Source organism: Sinohyriopsis cumingii, unplaced genomic scaffold, assembly GCF_028554795.1.
Source record: "Sinohyriopsis cumingii isolate HCF-2022 unplaced genomic scaffold, ASM2855479v2 utg000160l, whole genome shotgun sequence".
In the NCBI taxonomy this organism is placed as follows: Eukaryota; Metazoa; Mollusca; class Bivalvia; order Unionida; family Unionidae; genus Sinohyriopsis; species Sinohyriopsis cumingii.
Window position 1 is genome coordinate 52,899 of NW_028315873.1, and position 23,144 is coordinate 76,042.

General features: G+C 36.8%; 1 long non-coding RNA gene across 1 annotated transcript; it reads right to left on the reverse strand.

The window, feature by feature from the left end:
* Positions 1-215: 215 nt before the first annotated feature.
* Positions 216-22,923, reverse strand: LOC149774613 (uncharacterized). The gene is made up of 5 exons (XR_016416738.1): positions 22,520-22,923; positions 21,874-21,995; positions 17,829-17,943; positions 908-1,034; positions 216-569 (listed from the first exon to the last, which is right to left on the reverse strand). It is a non-coding gene; the product is annotated as an uncharacterized LOC149774613 (long non-coding RNA).
* Between the last annotated feature and the right edge of the window lie 221 nt (positions 22,924-23,144).

Below are 23,144 nucleotides of genomic sequence, written 5' to 3' on the forward strand. Positions count from 1 at the left end.
AAAATTAAAAAAACCAATGGAATGATGAACAGTCGACACATCAATGAAAAACAATTCATTGTTTATTTGCACAAATAAGTCTTGAACAGTATGTTTTATGACCTATAATTTAATTAATTAACATCTCACAATGTTCTGAAATAACAGTATCTAAGCTACAAGAGCTTGTGCTTTCATGTCATAATCTTCCATTTTCCAAACAAATTTTGACCAATAAGTTTTACGTGCATTGAACATAAACATTTTTAAATGCTACAAAATGTGTTTTTAGTGTACTGCCACAAATTACCCAACATTCTGTCAAACATAAAACAGTTCTACTACCTTAGATGAGAATTAAATTCATGAATACAGTGTATAATTGACTTACTCGTACTTAGTGAGCTGTAAATGAAATAAGAGATTATACAGAAGTCAACACCTGTAGTATTTGTTTCATTATTCTATAATGTACATTTTTTTCCATCCTCAATACTTACTACTTGCAGAGGAACTGGCAGAGAGAAATCTTTATATTCTCCACTCCAGAGTGGATGGGGATGGTGATGGTGTTGTCCTTCTGGATGCATCTAAATGTATAAAAATAATCACTAGTCCTTAATTGCAGTAAAACAGAAACAAAGAAATCAGACTGGATTGTTTGGCATGTAAACAAAATGCATACTGGTTGCAATGACCACTGTATATAAGGCAGTGATACAATATATCACAAAATGCATTCTTTTTTAACAAAACATCTAATCTCATATATACAGCATCATGAGTAAGTAAATACTCTTAAACACATCTTATTAAACAGACAGAAAAATGATGAAATTTATACATACTTTTGATAAGGAATTTCCAATTGTGGCATGGTATACAAGCAACTGATAAAAAGAGACCAGATAAACTAAATAGAACATACCAGCAGGATAAGAGGAAATCTTGGAGTCTGCAAAATACTCTCCATTTCAGGAGGTTTTGGATGAGATGGCTGACCAGAAAGGTTTCCACTTGAGATTTTCATCTTTTTTTCAGTTCTTCATTTTCATCTGAAATATCAATGAGAACTTGTAAATACTGTATGAGTCCTTGAATACACTGACTCCTTGTGACATACAGGGTTTGCAGAACAATCGCTAGCAATATTCACCACTTTTAAATCCAGCTGGTGAAATTTCACCATGAAATGCATCCGAATGCAGTGAATAATCCTGGATCAAAGACAAAATAGTGTACAGAAATGTGCAATAAATTAGTCAAGCTCCAGACAAAACAAAGATATGATTTATCTCTGATTCATAATGACTTTTCTTGTGCTACACATTTTACCAATGCAAATTACATTGAATTTTGCAAATTAAATGGTACAATTAAGATATGTATGTCAAAAGATTACTAATCTTCAGCTTTCCAATTAATGCTAAACACAAGTATCAAGTCATGTATTTAGTCTCTCACCACCAATAAATGCATTCTTAAGTAATCATCCTAGAGTGCACCAAAGTCATGTGAACTTGATCCAATTCCAACATTACTGCTGCTTCAGTGCTTAGAGCCAGTATTGCCTTCACTAACTGATGTTATTAATACCTCTCTCTCATCAGCATAATTTCCATCATTTTTCAAAACTCCCATTGTAAAACCTCTGCTGAAGAAACTAACATTACACCATAATGATTTAAAGAAATACTGCCTGGTTTCTAATCTCCAATTCATAAAAAAAATCTTTGAAAAGGTTGTTCGATCCCAGCTTGTATCTTGTCTGAATTCAAACAGTCTTTTTAGCAATGTACAATCTGCATATCGCCCTTGCCACAGGACACAAATTGTGTCTGCAAATAGATTACACTCCAGCCCAGCTGATCTATGTTGTGGTGTTCCACAGGGGTCTGGTCTTGGATCTGTTCTCTACATTCTGTACACTCAGCTGCTCTCAAGTGTCACAGATCATCATCCAATGTCTCACCAATTGTACACTGATGACACACAAATATACAAATCTATCCTCCCAAATGATGTTGATGCTACCATCCAAGGTGTAGAGATGTGCATTTCTGATGTGAAATCAAGGATGACTTGTAAAAAGCTGGAGATGAATGATGACAAAACTGATGCCATTCTGATCACAACACAAAGACTTTCTCATTCACATCCTTTACCTCACACAATAAATATCAGCAACATCAATATTAAATTCACACAATCAGTACAAAACCTAAGTGTTACTATGGACAGTACTCTCACATTGCACCAACATGTCATGAACATATGCAAGGCTGCATATCTTGAGTTGAGACGCATCAGCTCCATTCTCAGATATCTTTCAGTTGATGCCACTAAAACACTTGTGTGTTCATTACTACTTTCAAGACTGGACTATGGAAACTCAGTTCTGTCTGGTTCATCTTAATATCTACTGCAGAGACTTCAAAAAGTTCAAAACATAGCTGCTTGGATCATACTTAGCATACCACAATCAGAGCACACCTCCCCACTGCTCTGTACCCAACACTGGCTATCCATTCGATCCAGAATCAAACACAAAATGTGTTCTCTGTGCTACGTTTCACTGACAGACTCTAGTCCAACATACCTATCCGACCTCACCTATGTGTACACACAAGCAAGATACTTACGCTCCTCTTCTGACAATCATATACTCATTATTCTCACTATGAAAACAAAGTCATATGGACAGCATTCTTTTGCATACCAGGGCCCAGCAACATGGAATGAATTGCCCAATGAATTTAGACACAAAGACTCAGTGATCCCATTCAAGAGTGCTCTCAAAACTACTTATTCTGACTGCAAAAACAAACTTAAAGACTTAATAATGTTAACTACCTTAAATATTCTCAGCATGTTTTTTTAATCATATCATTGTGTATGTTTTTATGTTGTCGAATGTTGCAAAGCGCTTAGAACTTCTAAAGATTAGGCGCTATACAAAGTCCTCATTATTATTATTATTATTATATTTAGCTTGGATGAATATTTTTTAAATCAGTGGCTATAACTAAAACAATGGGATTTTGTTTTCTGATCATAAAAGTATGTTGGACACCATCCATGATGTACAATGCTGTCTGACATTTCTATGCACCTAAGGTTTCCATCTCAAATATTAAAGCAAAATGCATACCGAATTTGACAGATTGACGAAAATAAAATAAAGCAATGCTTACCATTTGAAAAGAGGCAACTGTCACTAGAATATTCTATTAAAAATGATATTAATTTTGGACACAGGGGATACCACCCCCATGTTTTCCTGACTCGTGATATGTCGGCCTATTCTGTGCACAGCTTTGAAAAGATGTAATGTTTATCCATCGAGCTATAGAAATGAAATACATTTACTGTAGACTGTTTCTGTCAGCAGTTAAGTTGAGTAATTAGGTCAGGTTTATAGCTAGTTTACAAAATTCAATGTAGAATGCCAATAAATGACAAGATATAGTTTTGCAAACTAAAGTGATCTTGAAAAAAGATTAGTAAAGTTTAACATTTTATAAAAAATAAGCTATTATGTGGAAGAGAAACAACAATGAAATAGGATGCAATGTGTTTACGTCTTGTTGATGGGGGAAAATTACTAAAGAATTTAGAAACAGACTATACGCTGGGGAATTTTTTGAGAATGTATGTTCTGGCGACATGTTTACATATTGGGTAGCAGATGATTTTGCATGTGTGGGACAACTTCTTGCAAAATTGGAAACTTGGATTAAAATGCAGTATTGTTTTAAGGTATACATTACCATATTTTATATAATGTATTGTATGATTCTAAAAGATGCAAAGTTAATCGGAATTTCTGGGTTGCAGATTCAAGAAGGTCATGGAGTGGGTCTACATGTTGACTAATAAATTAATATTTGATCCCCTAGGTGATATTTCAATTCTAAATAAAAACTAATAATACTTAATGTATAACCAAAAATGCGACAACCTGGTGGAGAGGCGAAAATGGATATAAAAAACTTCCATATAGCCTCAGCAAATTTAAACTGAATGAATAGGGAAAAATAATTAAACTAAACAACAAGACAAATTATGATATGATTTTCATACAAGAAACACATAAAAAGTTGACTAAAGAACTAATAACTTTATGTGAGGGAAAATTAAATGGGGTTATAATTGTGAATGATTATAAGGAGATGTAAGGGGAGGGGTAGCTACTTTTATCAAGAATAAAATGGGAGTAACTTGGGAGCAAAAAAACAAGGGAAACTTTTTTGCAGGAAGATTGATACATATTGTGATAGAGGACACTCATTTTATAAATGTATAAATACCTGCTAATAAAAACAAAAAGCAACAATTCTTTGAAAACCTGTTTAAATATGTAGAAACAATTTCAATGCCCCCCCCCCCCAATCTGTGTTAATATTGATGGAAATATTGTGGATCTGATGTGCAATCTTACTGCATGCAAATCTTTCCAAAAAGCACCTATGTACTGTTTAGACACCGGTATTTGGTAACAGCCATATCTAGCGCAAAATTCAAAATGGTCATAGGACAGAAGGTTGAGTAGCTACAATGTCATAGCCTCAATGTCTCCACGAAGTAGGGGTAGTAATATTTGTGCTAGGGTTGTGCTATTCCATGTCGATTTACAAGTAACCAAACAGGATTTGATTTGGAAATATTTTTCGCAAAAAGATCTTTTCTGCCAATGGTAGCTCAATGGCTGGGAGAAATACTGGCAAGTCAGATGTGTATAAAATGTACAGCAATGTGTGCAGATAAAATTGTCAAAAATTTTTGCAGGTTTTAATTAAAGGGCTATATCAGCCTTGAAAGTGCCAGAAATTATCATTATAGATGTGGCTTGAGTCTACATGTTTTCAGTTAACAAAAACAGAGTATCAAAGCTAGTAACTGGCATCCTTGATAATTTGACTAATAACTATTTTTAATTAACCATTTCAGGTTTATAAATATATACTCAATAGTAGTGAAGTGGGACGATATAGCGTCAATGGGACTTACCATTAAAAACCACCCTGGGACGACATAGCGTCAATGGGAAATTTAACAGTATGGAAACCCCTGGGACGATATAGCGTCAAGGGGAATTTAACATGGGAATATGGGACTGTTTAGCGTCAAGGGGAATTTAACAGGGTGGGACTGTATAGCGTCAAGGGGAATTTAACATGGGCAAAAAAAAAAAAAAAAAAAATCTTGGGCCTGTTGAGCATCAAGGGGAAATGGAACAGGGTCGGGACCCTATTTTAATAAGGTCCCGACCTGATGGGTCTATGGAAATGGAACAGGCGAAAATTGAAACAGGGAGGGGTCTCTATTTTTTATTTTTTTAAAACATAAAAAAAATGGGTAGGCAATGATCTTTTCGAGACCTATGAGTGGCCCTGAAAAGGGCCTTTGGGTTTCTTCTTCTTCTAACTCTTCCACTTCTTCAACCATCTTCTAACTTTTACCAATATTCCTGTCATCTTCTTCTTTATTTCTGACTCAGGCATCCAGTCAGGATGACCTGTCGCTCGGAATTTCTCCTGTATTCTTATCCAGTTATTGTTGAGTTTCTCAAAGTTTTCTTTTCTCTTTCTATTTTCTTCTTCTTTTCTTTCCTTAGACCACCTTTCTTTGATGTTCTTTACCTCTTCCGTCAGCACTTTCCTCATTACTTCTTCCGTTTTTGTCAACTGGTCGAACCCCCATTTTACGTATCGCCACTCCATCCAATACAATACTTTTTCTAGGAAGGACCCGACTTGGATGACATGGTCCAGTGCTTCCTTCAAACTTCCCACTCTGACATAAGGTGGGTCAGTAAATCCTCTTGACTTGTTGACTTCTTCTTCTATCATCCCTGCGATGAGATCTCCGGCCACCTTTAGTCCTTTGACTTGAATAGTTAACAAGTCTTGCCTATTTCCATCACTCCATTCCTTTTCTATTCTACCTACAACATATTCAACATCCATTATCCAAAAATAGATATCTCTTAATAGAGTGAATAATTTTGTCACCTCCATCTTCTTTGTTTATTCCGTGGAATGGTCTGAACGATTGTTGTTGTTGTTGAGTTGAATTATAGTGGCGTGCGCTTCGCATTGAGCATGTAGCACTGGTTTATGGTGCCACAGGCACCTAATTGATTACTCCTTGGAGGAAGGAATGGAGTCACTTCCTCCAGGCATTTCTGTGTTCACAGAACACTAATTGATTGGGCCGTCAGGTCAAGGTACTTTTGTGTACACATCGATCTGATTGTAAGGCCTATGTTTTGTTTGAGTGGGATTGGACCCAGCACGCACTCTGTCATTTATTTGCATTGATTAGCGACTAGTGGGATTGGACCCGATCTAGTCCGTATTTTTAATTTATGATGCGTGCACTGCACGTATGTGTTTTGATGTCTGTCCGTCGCAAAGGGCGAAAGTGGTCAGGCTCGGGCGGAGTTGTCTTGCCACAAGTTAGCAGGGTTTTTCCGATCCACGGTATTTTTGTTCTAAATTTCCGTCTTTGGAATTTTGAATCATAAAAACTCTGTGCTGTTTTTAAAAGAGATAGAGTCTATTGAGGTCGATGTTAGCTTTTAGGTGACAGCATTTGTCGATTGGTTTTGCAGCCTTGTGCTGCTGGCCCTGGATGGAGTTGGTGTTTTTTCCATCTTACTTAGTAATTGTTTTTGGGTCCTAATTATCTAGTTGTAAATTTTGGTTGCAGCCTTGTGCTGCTGGCCCTGATAGTCACTGGGTTTTTTTGACTACCTTATACAAGTAATTTTTGGGGTGGTATTCTATATATTTGTTATATTTGTAGCATTGTGCTGCCGGGCCTGATAGTCGTTGGGTTTTTTCAACTACCTTATATGTGTAAGTTTAGGGTCTTAATACGGGGGATCCCTGATGGTCTATTCTTGTGACCACCTTATACGTTCTATTTTGGGACTATATGGTTATATCTAGTTTTTGTCTTAGCTGTCACCTATGTAGAAGATAGACTTTTGGAGCTGTTAGTTAGGGTGTTAGGTGAGTATTAAGTTAGGAGAAGTGGAGAAGGTTTGTTTTGTTTTTCCCACCACCCACCCCCTGTATATTTCTTCCTGGTATTTGAACTAGGTGTTTTTTAATTTAATGATATTTGTTTGTAGAGTTTTATCAGTCAGTGGGCTAGTTTTGATAAAATGAGTTTTTCTATTGTTCAGAATTTGGTACTTGTTTTGTGAGTGTTTTGTGAGTGTATTTATTTTGTAATACTTTTGGCTAGATTCGGATTAGATTCCCTCGTCGATCACACTCGCCTCTCATAAATGGAGAGTTCGGGGAGACCGAATCCTTGTCTTCACCATTGGTCCAAATTTTATATATATATATATATATATATATATATATATATATATATATATATATATATATATATATATATTATGTAAGTATTTATTAGTGTAATTTAGATGATTTCATTGCTTAGCCGGTTTCGGATTAGATTCTCTCGTCGATCACACGGTCTGAACGATGAATACTGTGGGTTCTTATAGTTAAAGCGCGGACGTGAAGGAAAACATCCCCTATGACTAAAATCTTATATTACCTAGATCATCACTTAAAACGTACAATTCACAATCTTCTCCTAGAGCAAAAGTAATCCACATAGTGAGTAATTTCAGATCACTGCCATTCAGGGTAACGTTCAAGAATCTCATCGAACTCTTTTGATGTAAACGGTCTAAAGCGATATAATAGTATGAATGCACCCTTGACCCAGATAAATCTAACACATTGGTTTACTTTTTTCACTTATCTCTTGTGAATTTCTCGGAATAAAAGTTCTACAGTTACCCATTGAGATTTCACTCGGGCAAGCCCCTGCCAAACTTCCTTGTAAATCTTCTCTTGCAGTTCTTTAGGTAATGATTCAATATAGTTTTTGAAATGAAGTTTAAATACTGGTCTCGGTGATGTCCAACATTTGACTCCTAACCAATCTGGTTTCTTCTTCAACGACATGGTAAGTTACTTCAATGTCTCGGTCCCACTAAGGGTAAGTAATGACAATTCGGTGACCAACGAGCATGTTCTAGATAGGCCGAATCTTGTGGTTCCCAGTGGTGAAGTGACACACCGCAACTGAAGCACTTGACTTTATCCCCTTCGTCAAGTAGAAAAATCCAGCTCTGGCTAATTCTTCGGGGATCGGTCCTCCCAGATACTTAGGCCATTTTCCTTTGAACGATTGAAGACAATTTTCAAAGTCGCAGTATTCCGACAAACACACAGGGAACGAATATTCGTCTTTCACAGGTTCGTTTCGATGGGGGTTGGGTGACATGGACAGGAGTTTGCTCAGGGCTGGATGACATCCGTAGGGGGGTAGACGTGAAGGTGAACATCCATATTTAAAACGAAACCCAGTAAAGTGTCCAAGAGGACGAGAGGCATCGCTTTCGCATCCCTCAGGTTTGACACGCACAGCATCACTTTCCATGATAGGGGTAGTGAGAACATGATGCTTTACAGCATCGCTAAGGTCACAGCATACAGCATCGTTCCCATTGCAAGGCTCACAATCGCATTCCACTTCAGAAGCCCCAAACTTGAATTGTGCCTTTCTGAACTTATTTTGCGTTTCTCTGAAAGTATTCATCTTGTTCGCTTGGTCTTGGTAGTCACAATGACCTATCGATCTTGACCATAGCCCCTTTTTATACTAGTCGCAATGCAGTCTCAAGCTTGTACATCGTTCCTTTTTTATGTCTAGTTTTGGAAGGTACCGTCTCTAAGGTACCGTCATAATTGTACCGTAGTGTAATGGGTGGAAAGGCCATAGAAAGGTAAGGGCAGTGCAAAGGCCATCGAGTATGTTCCAGAATAGCTGAACCTTTACAGATATATAGATCCATTCGTAACTTCAGTCCACAAGCGAAACACTGTACTTCATAACCCAATCCTGACTCAGGTCCCAAGTAGACAAATCCTGTTCTAGCTAAAACATGCGAAGAAGGTAATCCTTCCCTATCCATAGGCCATTTTTGAAACGTGTCCAATTGACGGGCACAATCACAATAGTCAGGTAAGAAGACTGGAAAATGATAGGGTTTGAACTTGGAGTTCTCATCAGGTTTCTCACTTGATTCTTGCTGTGGCGAAGTCATGCTTCTGGTGAGTGGCTATCCACTTCCAACCAATGTTTTATACCGACATGTCCATATGGCAATGTAAAGTGATTGGGAAGCCGCACTTGCTTCTGATACACGATTTGACAGACTTTTTCCAAGGGTCGACTGACGATGTGGTGAGTGGGTAAACGTACAATCTTGTTCGATTGATAGGTGGTCACTTTAAAGTGTTCATCTTCTCTAGACTGCAAAGCTTCTTTCAATACGCCAAAGTTCACCACTCGACTGGTACGATAATTCAGAGTCAATCCTTTCACTTTACACTTCGTGTGCACTTCTCCTTGTTTGTCCCAGTATTCGTAGCCGTAATTTTTAAGACCGCCACTGGCGAAACTTAGAATCTTGTCGTCAGAATGCTCGTCTGTCCAGGCTCCTAAACGGTCTCCTTCGATGTTAGAATGCTGTTGACTAGGGTGATCGATGTAGATGCAACTGTCCGTGTCAAAGTACAGGACGCTTTCCCCTAACAGTTCTAAAGCTTCGTACAGTTTTAAGCGAGCATGAGCTGTCACGTAAGCCACAATGATGACATTTCCAAAAGGGTCGGCTTCTACAAAGTCCAGATCTTCTTCGTAATTGACTAAGATCAAATCTTCGCGAACGACGTCCACGTGTTTGATGAATTTAGTTTTGTCGTGAATCATCTGGAAGTAGCAGGAAGGTTCTGTCAAATATTCCATCTTGGGTAAACACGGTCGTTGTGCCATTTTACCCCACAAGCAATTTAACATCACTTTGGCAAACGATCGCCTGCCTTCGTTTTTCTTGATGTGATCTAAAGTAATGCCTTCTTGTGCCCAGTATTTCTCTTTGAATGTCTTTTGGTCTTCAGGAGTGTGACACCAGGACGGATAACCACTGGCTTCTTGCTTTAGTTTCAAAAAGGCATCCACGTAGTCTGCCAAAATGCCTTTCTGAGTGGGGTCACCCTTGTGGTATTGTTCTGTCTTGGGAAAGTGACAAATTTCGTACACTTCTAACAGTTGGTATCCCATGTCCAGAGCTTTGAACAATTCTACGCTGACCCACGTCCCCGTCAAAGCCCGTTCTTCCTGGGTGTGCTGACAAGGCTGGTCTTGGTTGCACGTTTCAGCACAAGTATGGCACAAAGGAAACATCAGTTTGTCTTGGCAATGGTAAGGTAGAACGGGATGGTACAAGTCAGTGGGAGCCAAAACTTTACATTTGATCAAGCCTTCGTATTGTCGAATGTTTCTCAGGTCGATGTGTTCCGCCAACAATTGTGGGTGCCCTGCAGGAAAGCGACAATATTTGCGCACGTAGGGATACAGTGAACACACGTCCAAGTATTTGATTTCTTCTCCTTTCTCTTCGTCGGCTTGGTACAGCAAACTGGTGGCATTGGTCCTTCCTCCATACAAACTATCCCTCGGGTTCAGGGGCTCCATGAACTAGTAACTTTCCACGAGGCATTTAAACTCGGGATCGGTTTTCAAACGGTGATCGTACTCGTGTTCCCACATTTCCACCACTTCGTATCCTTCGTGTTCTAACTTTAGGCATCGCTGACATGTGGCCTGGTACAAGTCTTCCATGGTTCGTTGTAAAAACTGATTTTTAGTGCCACAGTCAGGGTAACAGATGGGGCATCCATGATATAAGCAACCTTTAAACTCGTACACAATCTTGTGGTTTTCTAAGTCCCAACCATCGACCGAATGCATTCTGATGGTCTTTTCGCCCCCTCCGTTGCGGGCATGCTGAATCCATTTGTCTTCCTTGTCGCACAAGTAATGTAACCAGCGCAGGGCTTTGACCGAGTATTGATGTTTGACATAGTTGGTCATTTGAGGACTGATGACAGCCATGGTGGTTTCAGGCATGAATCGTTGCTGGTACACTAAGGAACACGCTTTGGCAATGGTGCAAGCTTCTTTCAAAGGATCGACCCCTCCGTGTTTCATGAACAGTTCTCGAAATTTTCCACAGCAACACCATAAAATGTCCACGTCGGAACGACAATACTTTAGCATTTCTTCCTGAAAGTCGAAAGGGTCAGAGGCGTGAGCCTGGTACCAAGCGTAGAAAGCTTCTCGTTGTTCAGTACACATGTTGTCAGGGTCGTAATAGTGAGTCTCAGGCAAATGGGGTAGAACGGTGTGTTGATTGGCTTCCGTATTGAAAAAGTGTGGAAAGTACCCTTTAGCCATTTCTGTCATTCCAAACGTTTTAGGCATTCGACTCAAAGGCATGGCTAAGTAACTCATTGAATCTTTAAACTGTACTTGTCCCACTTGCATGAAAATGATTTTGGCTCTGTTCAAAGTGACTTTAAGACGTTCGGTGCCATGTTCTGTATAGTATCTGTGAAGAAACTGTCCATCGTATCCGGAGAAATTGTGAGCCATCACTGTGGCATGACGATGACAATCTCCGTAACGTTCGATGTCCTCTTGGCTCCACGTCTTGTCGATGGGGTGTAAGACCCATCGAGCGAAATCGGCTAGCGTGTTCGGTCCTCGAAAGACTTTTTCATGTCCTCCAAGAATCTTGCTGCAGTGAGGGCAATGACTGAAAATAGGTTCTTGAATGCACTTCTCGCACGCTCGACGAGCCACGCAGAAATTAGGAATGTGAATACCGGTCTCTTGCATGCATTCAAAATCGAAAAAGATGAAATTGCCTTTCTTCTTGTGACCGATCTCTTTCTCTGGTTGGGGTTGGTATTTTTGCACGTAGCATTCGTGTTCCAAGTCCACGATGTGGCAGCAAATGTGACATTTTTTCTTTCCTCGACATAGGTGTGCCTTGGCATTATTGGTAAGTATGCCTTGTCCACAGGTAGGGCACAATCTCAGCAGCTGACAAGCACATTTCTTCTGTGAACCTTGCACTCGTTCTTGTCCTTCGCTCAGACAGGGTGGAGAGGCCAAACATGCTGAGCATTTTGATCCACATCTCGGTGATGAACCCTTCTGCTTTCTCTAACAGTACTTCGGACCTGAAATCTTTAAACTTCACCGTGTATTTGTAAGCCATAGTTCTAAATTTTCTAGAGGGACGCTTTCCGTCTCTTGAATTGAATAGTACTTTTCAGGGTTGACTAAAGGTGGTGAAGTTTGTTTACAGAGTTTGGATTCTGGATCACTCATGTCCTCTTCAAAATCACTGGCATGAATTTGTGCCAAGACTTCAGCCCTGGTACGAGGCGATAAAGCACGTTTCTGCCTCTTACTTTCTTCTTCTTTCTTCTCAAATGAATTGGATCGTTTCATCTTGATAGCAAAAAGTCAAATGACTAAAGTTTAAACACCATGGACTAATTTATAGCAGACCAGCGTATATAAAAGGGTATGCGTCTTGTCCTTTCACTATTCATTTCACTCTCAAACCGAGCTCAACGATGGAAGAGACTACCCTGATCGAACGTTTCATCAGAGCTTTGCGAGGGGTCATCCAAAAATTCTCTTCAGACCAGCCGAGGGATTACTCTCCTTCCTTTCAAGATAAAAGTCAAGATACTTGCTATATCTGTCAGAAGAAAGGGCATTGGTCTTCAGAGAGTCCAGACCGTCAAAAAAGAAAAAAAGGGGTTAGGAAAGACAAAAGTCAAGATACCTGTTATTATTGTCAAGAAAAAGGACATTGGTCTCCAGATTGCCCAAAAAAGAAACAAGAGGAGTCAGAAGAAGAGAGGGATTCTTCAGAGGAAGAAGAGGAAGAAAACAGGTGAAGAAAAAGAAACAGGAGAAGAAAAGAATAAGAGAAGAAAGTGAGGAGGAATAGGAGGAAAAGACTGTGAAGGTGAAGAAATTCAAAAAACAGAGAGAGTGAACAATGAGACAGAAGTTTATGAACTTTTTAAAGTGCTCTGTTGTGAATTGTGAATTGGATTGTAAATATTTATAAAATAATAAATTAGGTATTAAAAGGTAAGTGTCTTTGGGTTTTGATTTTAAAATAAGAACCTACACTCACACACTCATACACACGTACTATAGAGGTAAAATGTTTTGCTTTTTTTTAGTTTGAATGGATGTTGGCAATTGAAAGTCTATCTCTTTTCGATAGACATGGGTGGCCCTGAAAAGGGCCTTTTTTGGTGTAGGGGTGAGTTTAAGCAATCAACTTTAACTGCCTTAAGCCTTTGCCATGGCCAAGGCCTACTTCTGGACTGCGTAGTGTTGATGATGATGATTTGGTTGAAATCACTAAGGGTGGCACGGGAGGCTTAGTCACAGGGTTGGAGTGTTTAGCTTGGGAAGGTCGTATTCTCTTTGGTCGTAATAAAGAAGTCTGATAACATTTGTTTCAGACTTCTTAACTCCGTTAAAATGTCTAACAGTACCGTGACCATTTGATTTTCACACCCTTGTTTCTTTGCTGCTGCTTCTTCTTCTTCTTGTTTTTTTTTTCTTACCTCTTCTTCTTGCTGCTGTTACTGTAGGAGAAAAGCTTGTTCCGCTTCCTTTTGCTGTATATAAATTTCTCCAATTTTTCCTTCTGTCTCTGTCTAAATTTCTCCACGTGCGGTAATGAAGGAGAAGGTGACGAAGGTTCCGGAACAAATTCTTGCGAGGTAAGAAAATCCACAAAATCCCAATTCACCTCTTCTGAAAGTAAGTCCGGGTTCCCTTGGGTAGTCTCCACAGCTGGTGCACCCCAATTTATCGTTTTCTGAGTTTCCGTCATGTTGAAAAACTGTCGCATGAATTGACTGCGCACAGGTGCTAGCAAATCTATATAGACCACGTGATGTCACAGACTGCTCTCTTCGGATTGGATGTCGGCTGACTGAATTTTGTAACGCATGTTTGGATTGGTCAATGAACTCAATCCGTTTCAATCCTTCCTCTCCCTATAAATAAGTGCAGTTCACTGCATTCCTTCACCTGTTCTCGGAGTCTCAACATGTGGACCAACGTTCAATCTTCTACGCTTGTGTCTTCGATGATGTTCAGGACGGACATACCGATGTACGTCTGATCCAAGTGGACAGTTGTCCATAGGACAGATACCAGCCTATGGATACGTAGGATCTATGTGGAGAGGCAAGGATGTCTCAAAAGAGTTTTAGTCTATGGTCCTGCAGTCAGGTGAAGCCTAAGGGCAAAAAGAAGTCACAGATGCCCTTTATGTTAAGGGCATATTAACATAAACCCAAATGCCCTTTTCAGGGCCACTCATAGGTCTCGAAAAGATCTTGACTTTCACTGCCTACCCTTTTTTTATTTTATTTTTTTTGTTTTTAAAAAAATAAAAAATAGAGACCCCTCCCTGTTTCAATTTTCGCCTGTTCCATTTCCATAGACCCATCAGGTCGGGACCTTATTAAAATAGGGTCCCGACCCTGCTCCATTTCCCCTTGACGCTCAACAGGCCCAAGATTTTTTTTTTTTTTTTTTTTTTGCCCATGTTAAATTCCCCTTGACGCTATACAGTCCCACCCTGTTCAATTCCCCTTGACGCTGAACAGTCCCATATTCCCATGTTAAATTCCCCTTGACGCTATATCATCCCAGGGGTTTCCGTAATGTTAAATTTCCCATTGACGATATATCGTCCCAGGGTGGTTTTTAAAGGTAAGTCCCACTGACGCTATATCGTCCCACTTCACTACTCTCAATGTGTTTATACCAATATTAAGTTTCTATATGTCACTGTGTTTAAGTTTTGATTTTCTCTGTTTTATTTCACTTGATACAAACACATGCTGACTAATCTTGTCATGTGGTGTATCTCGATCATACTGTAAAAGTGCATAGCTTAACACAGGTTTCGAACTCTTGCTATGAGCAGCAGCAGTAAACATGGCATGTACCACGAGAAATCACCTTTTTTTCTTCTTGGCTATAAAATCATTAGGTACTAATGTGTAAACTATTAAGTTGGTAATTTTTTTAATATAATTATTGTGCAGATTTACTAAATGTACTTTTGCGATACTAAGTCCCATGTTTGTTTAAAGGTTCTAACAAGCTGGGGTCTTTATGCAATATGTCATAAGTATATAAGGTGTTGTGGGCTGCATGTATGAAGACAGCTCAGCAGCTTTCTAACTAATATTGCAATTACTATGAGCTTTTTTAAAAGTTATTCATTTTCTTTAAGTTGTTTCTTACTGTTCTGTATATAGTTTAGAAACTTTAAGCAATATTTTGGACTAGTCCGATAACATAAGACACATCACCCAATATTTATGTTGGGGGGCTGATGGGTCTTACTGCCTAACGAAGGGTGCTGTGTGGAGCATTTTGATGTCGACTAACAGTGTAATGAAAGTCAAATTTTCAGAAATATCACACACAACTGGTAACCAATAACAATGCATTTCTACAAAGTAAAGTTATAATGTTTTTGTCAGACTTTACTTACCTTGATGTCTTTTCTCTAATAAATTCAAATTCTCACAAAAAAAACAGACCTGTTTTCAAGTTTTGTTGGCCCACATTTCAGTTGGCTGGAAAGCGATGAAAGTCAGGAATGCCAAAATCAGGTTAAGCTGAAACATTATTCTTTAAGAAACAAATACAAATATGTTTTGCCTATTGGAACTGTAAGCAGTGTTTCGTTTCATTCAAGAAACATATCCCCCACATGAACCTACTTAAACAAACTTTGGCGTACCTCGACTACCGTTGCATTGCAACAAATTCAAATGTATGTCAATGGAACATGAAAATGTGTCCATTTGCTAGTATCATATTTTCACTCCACCAGGATAAAGACAGCACTGTAAGTATATTAATTACACATAAATTAGTGGAAGAGTGTCGATATAGGCTGCCAAGTGTGTGAGCTATTCCTGAAACTTGGACTACTCATTCCGATGTCAATCGACATTCGAACACATATACATGGCCATTATTTGGGTAGTAAGACATAGCACTAAAACAAAAACAACATGTGCTATGTCTCACATTGTAGAACTATATTTTGGACTTGTACATTTTTGTTTAAGATTTTATTTAAGCACAAAATATTTATTGATGGAATTTAATGTGCTTTTCTCTATTCTAAATTATATAATTAATATTCATTCCTAACTTATTTTACAAGCAAACTACATATAGTTATATCATTTGTTATAAGAACTTGGCTATATTGTCAAGTGAGTATTATCTTCACATACTAACACGTTTATTTTGTATGTACTGATTTTCTGTATTTAAGACTCTAATTCCATGCCTGAGAAATTTTTCTTATGCTGCAATACATGATTCAATTTCTTATACAGTATAGGTCCAAAAATGTTCTTAGGGATATAGAATACCCAAGTCATTGTGAGTGTTATCCTTGCTGATTTGATCTTTGCAATACAATTTAATCATTACTTAATCCATGATATGATTGAGGTTTTTTTAAACTAGTAATTTTTTAAATTACATTACATTTTTTTGTAATGTAACAAATCCAAATCACACACACACACTTAATCTAGCACTTCATACACATAATTCCAATGTCTTCACAAAAAGCTCAAAATGTCAAAGTCACTGTGAGTGTTATCTTCACCGACATAATATTCTAACTTCAAGTCAACAATAACTTATTAATCTAGCAATCCAGAAAAGCATAATTTAATGACATTTTTCTTTCATAATTTACTAGTTGTCTAAGTCTGAGGTGGGCAAACTATTGTTCAATGTAGCCACAGGTGTGGTGAATGAGAAGTGAAAAACATCATACGATGCCACAACTGAGCCAAACTTACATGGCCAATTTGCCACTTGTGGCAATTGGTGACAAGGTTGCCCACCCTGGGTCTAAGTCAGTGTGACCATTGACATTACCAGCCTGAAACCCAATTTAATGCCATTTGTATAAATTCACTTCAAATAAATATTATGATATAGTTGAAGTGTAAAGTCAAGCAAGTGTTCTGTTTGCAGATTTTACATTTTAGATATTACAGTAAAGTCATATTTTCTCTTGTGTAGTAAACTTTATTGCAACTGGTTCCAAAATAGTAAATCTTATTCAGTTTTCATTCACCAGAATAGGTATTAATACAATCCTGAATTAACTGTATGGTACTAAAATATACCCTGATCTTGTGTGAGATTGTAATATACAGAACTATACCTCAAGACAACAATAATATATTGAATTTATATTATATCAAGACTGTCATGGTTATGAACTCCAACTTTATTCAGGTTTTTTTCATAATAAATGATCATCTTGTGTTATGGCTGAAAAGAAATCAAAGTTCATTTTAACTCCATTCTCTCCACATTTGTCAGTTGTTAAGAGGCATACTCATCATTAGTGTTATAGCAAAATGTAATCTTATCTGGATCAATCTTGCTGGTGTAATATATGAATGGAGAAAGAATATTATCATCCAGATTAAAATATTTTTTATTCAGACTCTACTGAAAATTTTAGCTGCATATGGGATACGGAGCCTGATGTGTACGAACAAAGCAATGTGTACCATGACCTTTTTTAATTTATCATTTTAAACTCCTGCAGAAGAAAGAGATTTTTAGATCCATTAAATTGTATTAACAAAAACATTTCTTCAGTATGATTTTCCTTTACTTAGTAGTGACAAAACTCATATTTTAAAGTTGTTGTTTTGTGTTTGGTTTGGCTTTTTATGGTAAAACAACACAAGTAAGTTATTTAGTGCCAAGGCACTTTAAGTATAGTGCCTTGCCCAAGGACGCACCATGGTAGCAACCCAGGTTGGTCCGATGGTAGAATTTGAACCTACCTTATTTCACAGGTCCAGAAAGCTAACCACTGAGCAACTACAGCTCCCCATCTTATAGTGGAATGCTGGTATACTTTATGATCAAGAAGGATGGGTTGGGGTATGCACGTTGCATCTGAAAAAAGTGATGGAATTTTTGTTTACATAATAATTTAGTCATACAATATGAATCATTTTCTATGGATTTAAGATGTATCAGATCAAGTTAAGAAAAATTATTTATTCTGTTTCCTGGGAATGTACTAAAATTCACTGTTATTGTTTGATTTTTTTGGTAGTAAGCTTACTTGGTATTTTTTTCTTTTTAACTTGAATACCTAATTTGTTAACATCCTGTCCTAAATCTTCATGGTTCTGTCTATAAAGTGACAACTGTTGATACATGTAGGGAAGTTTTTGTTTATATCTTTTGATTTTTTGTGGTTCTGGAAGTTGCAGTATTTGTTGTTGTATTATTAACCATTTCAGTAATTTAATGAATGCAGAGTATACTGCTCTATAAATGAAATTTAAGGGAAGATAATGTAAAAGTATGTTTCACTGCAAATATAAATTGTTTAAAATAATAATATATCATTTATCATATGACTATTCAATTGTGGTAACTAGTATTCCATCCAATATCTATATATTAAAATATGTCTTTTCATACAGCTGGTGATCATTTAGATACAAGTCCAATTGAACATAATCAAATTATCAGTGCAGGTTTTTTTATTAGTAGTAGTATTGCAAGTATAAGTATTAGTATTAAGATTTCATATACAGGTATGATAAGTGTATCATAATGTTTAAATGATGCTCCTTGTTACAACATAAAATATGTTCATTGAAACAAATGGTTCACTGGTAAATTGGCAGTAAAGGTCTTCACTGAATTATGTTGCATAAAATATTTTACAATAAAACAGATATGATGCATCTCAATTATGATGATGTGGAGGAGGAGGATTAATAATAATGCAGTTTAAGTTATCTTCATCACATAAGTTCTAGCAGATGTGTCATTTTTATGTGGCTCATTATCAGTTTGAAACTGGTCTATGATTCCTGGATCTGGACATATCTGGTCCCCTGCTGTTGTGCTGCTATGGTCTTTACAGTTCATTAGGATATCAGTTACACTGGTTTACATTTAGAACCCCATGGGATGGAATGCCCAGATTGAAACTGAGAGAATTGTTAATTATCCATAATATAACTCCTGCAGTTATTATTAGGTTTGATATCAAGGTCTTTCATTAAAAGCTTTTCAACTCATGTTCTGTTCTACCATACAGATAAATAAAGTCAAATTCAAGGCTTTCAGAATTGTCCAGTTTGTTTCATGTGTTATCAGTTTAATGGGCAGGTAACTAACTGTGCAGCAGACAGACTGTATATTGCCACTGTACCATATAAATATCAGTGCTTAGTCTGCTCTCAGTGGCTGTGGTTTGATTAGTTACAAGTGTCATCACATGTGACTAATTATTAACCAACGTATTGAAACTTATATAATTAGAAGGCTGTATTTAAAAACTCTAAAGATCTTAAATGTGTGCTAGAGGGTAGGGGTAGCAGTTATACTCCCAATTATGTTTGTGACGAGCAAAAGCAGCTGCACACATTTGAGCTTTTAGTTCGGTTCTGGTAGGGTCAAAACATGCAGGTACATTTTGATCTTTAAAAATTAACATAATTCCCATGTAATACTTTCCAAACCTAAGTATGCAATTGATTTGATAAAAGTTTTGAGATTACTGTTTAGGCTCTGTTCTTACAACACTAGATATACCTGACTACTCCACAGTGAAATGGCCAACTGTTAAGTTATATAAGCCAGATGAGTAATGTTAGCCATTTGTTTAAGTGTTTTCTCATTAATTTCATTTGTGTCACAGAGTTGCATGCAATATTTCTTTCTAGAATAAATTTATTTTATTTTCTAATTGTGTATTTTATGGTCTCACTGGACAGTTTATCTGGTGAATTTTCATCCGACAATGACCAATGACAGAAAAATGAGAATAATTTTACACTGAAGATACTAACAAAAACAAACTAATGATTTCTGTAGAAAACATACATGTGCGATTTTGACTGCAGTAATCAGGTTAATTCCTGATGCAGCTATTGGTTTCTATACTGAACCATCACTGCCACCATCTCCTAAATTTTACATTCATTTTTGACAAGAAATAGCTATTTTCAATATTTCTTTGTGACAAGGCAGCTAAAAGAATCAGTATGTGGCTTATGCATGAATAAAGTTCACTAGTACTATAACAAATTAGCAAACTTTTCATCACCCCTCAACCATCTAGATTTGTTTATATTTGCCTCTGTAGCAGACACACATAAAGGTCGGCAGCTCATTTGCTGACCAAGTTACGCATTTGATCTCCAATGCTCATCTAACTGTGACAGGCAGTCACCAACAAGCCAACATATTTCCATGCCTAACTCAAAGTAAATCTAAACCACATTATAGATTTAGCTTATGTGTGAATTTAGAAATGCTAGGCTTGTGATAATTAGGTTCATGCCTTCTACCTTAAAAACTAGGTGTATGTCAAAATACGAAACTATCCAGTGAGACCTATGATGTTAATTTTATTCCCTATGGGATTTGTGACATAAAGAACCCAAATGCTTTATGTATTAAAAGGTAACTAACGGGGGCAGGATCTGCAGTGAATCAATGGTATGTATGCTAGACTCCTGATAAAAATGTTTGTGTTACAATCCTGTTATCAAGTCAACCAGGTTACCTACTGCAATGTACCCTTGCCTTACTCCAATTCCCTCAGTACTCAGAAAACAACTAGTGTTGCTGTACATAACAAAACTAGTCCATATTGATTTTACCTATTTTACTAAATCCTGACAAAAATAATTTTCTAAATAAAGCATGATTAATATGTGAAGGTCTCGCATGTAATCAAACTCTTCCAAGCTTTTAATGATATGAACCGATTTATCAATGTTTATCAAATTTACATGAAAAACTATTTCTTATTTGTTATCAAATATGTTCGATGTTTTGATCATATAAGCATTTCTGCAAGATTAGATCAAAATACTCTTTTTGTCAGAAATAGAGCCCTTATAGTATTTGCAAGGTCAACCAATCAGATGCAGAATTTGAGTTTAATATGAATGAGTATTTTTTTTTTACAAAATTGCTCCTTTGCTATATCGTGATGAGATAAATCTATTTACCAAGTCTGTTAAAATTAATGAGAAATAGTTTTAAGAGCAGTAGCAAGAATGGCTAGTGAGATGTAGAACCACCACATTATATGCATAGAATTTGCTTACAGCCTCAGACATACAAGCAAATAATTAAACAAGTCAGATCTAAATTTGATCATAAACACTGTTGTGCAAGTCGGAAGAAACTCTGCCAATCAGATGCAAGGTCACTTCATTAACATACCTTTATCACACTCATAATAAGCAACATTGTGAAGCTTGACTATATAAGCCCAATGGCCAAGTATGATCAAACTTGAGTCAGGAGTAGTGGTTATAACCTCGTGTATTTGTATGCATCTTCACTTCTTCAATCTAGATCTCATTCATATAAGCATGTATTCTAAATTTAGTAAAAACTGCACTATATGTATAAATACTGCATGCAGTGGTAACATGCTCAGTCAGGTGAAAGATCACTTTATTATTATTAATGGTTAACACTCATCAAACTTCTAGGACAACTTAATGATTTTAGTCTATATTGTGGAAGTATGGCTTTTAGGCTGGTTAAAAGAACTCAACTAATCTTATACATGATCAGCTCGTGTATATACTTGGATTTTGCTCATTATTAGATTTATCCAAGATGTTGATTTAAGCCCAAAACCAAGTTTTATATAAACAAATTGATCAGAACTATGGACGCCAAAGTAGCTAATTTTTTACTGTTGAAATACAGAAGGGATGTGAAATAAATAACACACTCTGGACCATTACATAAACCCACTTAGCCTTTTGACCACTTGAGATAAAATAGCAACAATAATGTTAATTCAGATTGATAAATTATGTTTTCTCACATTACCTCTAGCCCTTTTCAACATGGATGGTATTTTTCTTCCACATATGTCAGCTCTTAATTAGTGGCCCTTTCCCATCATGAATGTTGCAGGTGGAACTCTCAGAATAAGGCTTTTTAATTTGTATCTGAAAAATAAAAAAAATTATTGGTCTGCATATATCAGTCACCTTTTCTGTATTAGATTAAAATACCATATATATGTGTGTGTGTGTGTGTGTGTGTGTGTGTGTGTGTATGTTCATTTTAGAATTTAAGCATACTTGTCTCCATGTGTTTATTTTACAATTGATGATGATAACACATAACTGGTTCAATTGATAAAATGTTATTTCTGACTTCTTACAACTGCTCATTATATCTGAATTTACATTCATTGTTTGTTTTAATTAACATATTTGGGATAATGGGCAAATTATTTATTTTGTAGTTTATCATTATATCATTTATCAGTAATTTATCATTCAAATATTTAAAATATAGTACCATTATACTGACATCATATTCTATATGATATCCCAGCAATACATGTTAGGCAGATAAGTGCAACTAAAAAAGTTTAGAATGTAAAAGTTACTCCAAGCTCAAAGAAGATCTGCAAAAGATAATCTCCAACATATTACCAAACAAAAAGCGAAGTTAACGCAGTTACCTTTTTTATGATGTCTCAAACACCAACGGTACTGTACAGGTACGTCTTCTGAGTTTTACCGTCATCTTGTCTTTCAAACCAGAATTAATTTCTTGAGCTCTTACAAAATGAAGAAAATTTTAAATACTATAATTTAAGCAGCTTCTTTACATGACATAAGATAAATTATGGCACAGTGTTATGTCTTTCAGCACGACGCAACTTCACATTTGGACGGCGTGCTCTATGGGCATCCCTGACACAGCAACTGACATGAATTCTCTATTAGCAGACAATAATTCGGAATAAATCCTCCGCAAATCTAACATTCTCGATTTTTCATAGTTCCACTTTTTCACTGTTGCATTTGTTTGATTGTACAATCGCTAATGAAGTTCAATGAATCAAGTTCATCTGCTGTCTGAAATTCCGGTTCAGTTAGGATTTTCTTCCGCGCATGATGCCGTGTAAATACAAGTTACGGTCGACATTCAAAGTGGTTTAGGTTAATTTATTATTTTCCTTTATTAAGGTCATTTGCAGAAAGTGTTTCGCTAGGATGAGATAATTAAAAAAAAATATAACAAAAAGAAATCTTTCTTTTCCAACGCTAATACTGGATATATTTCAATTTGTGATTGATACT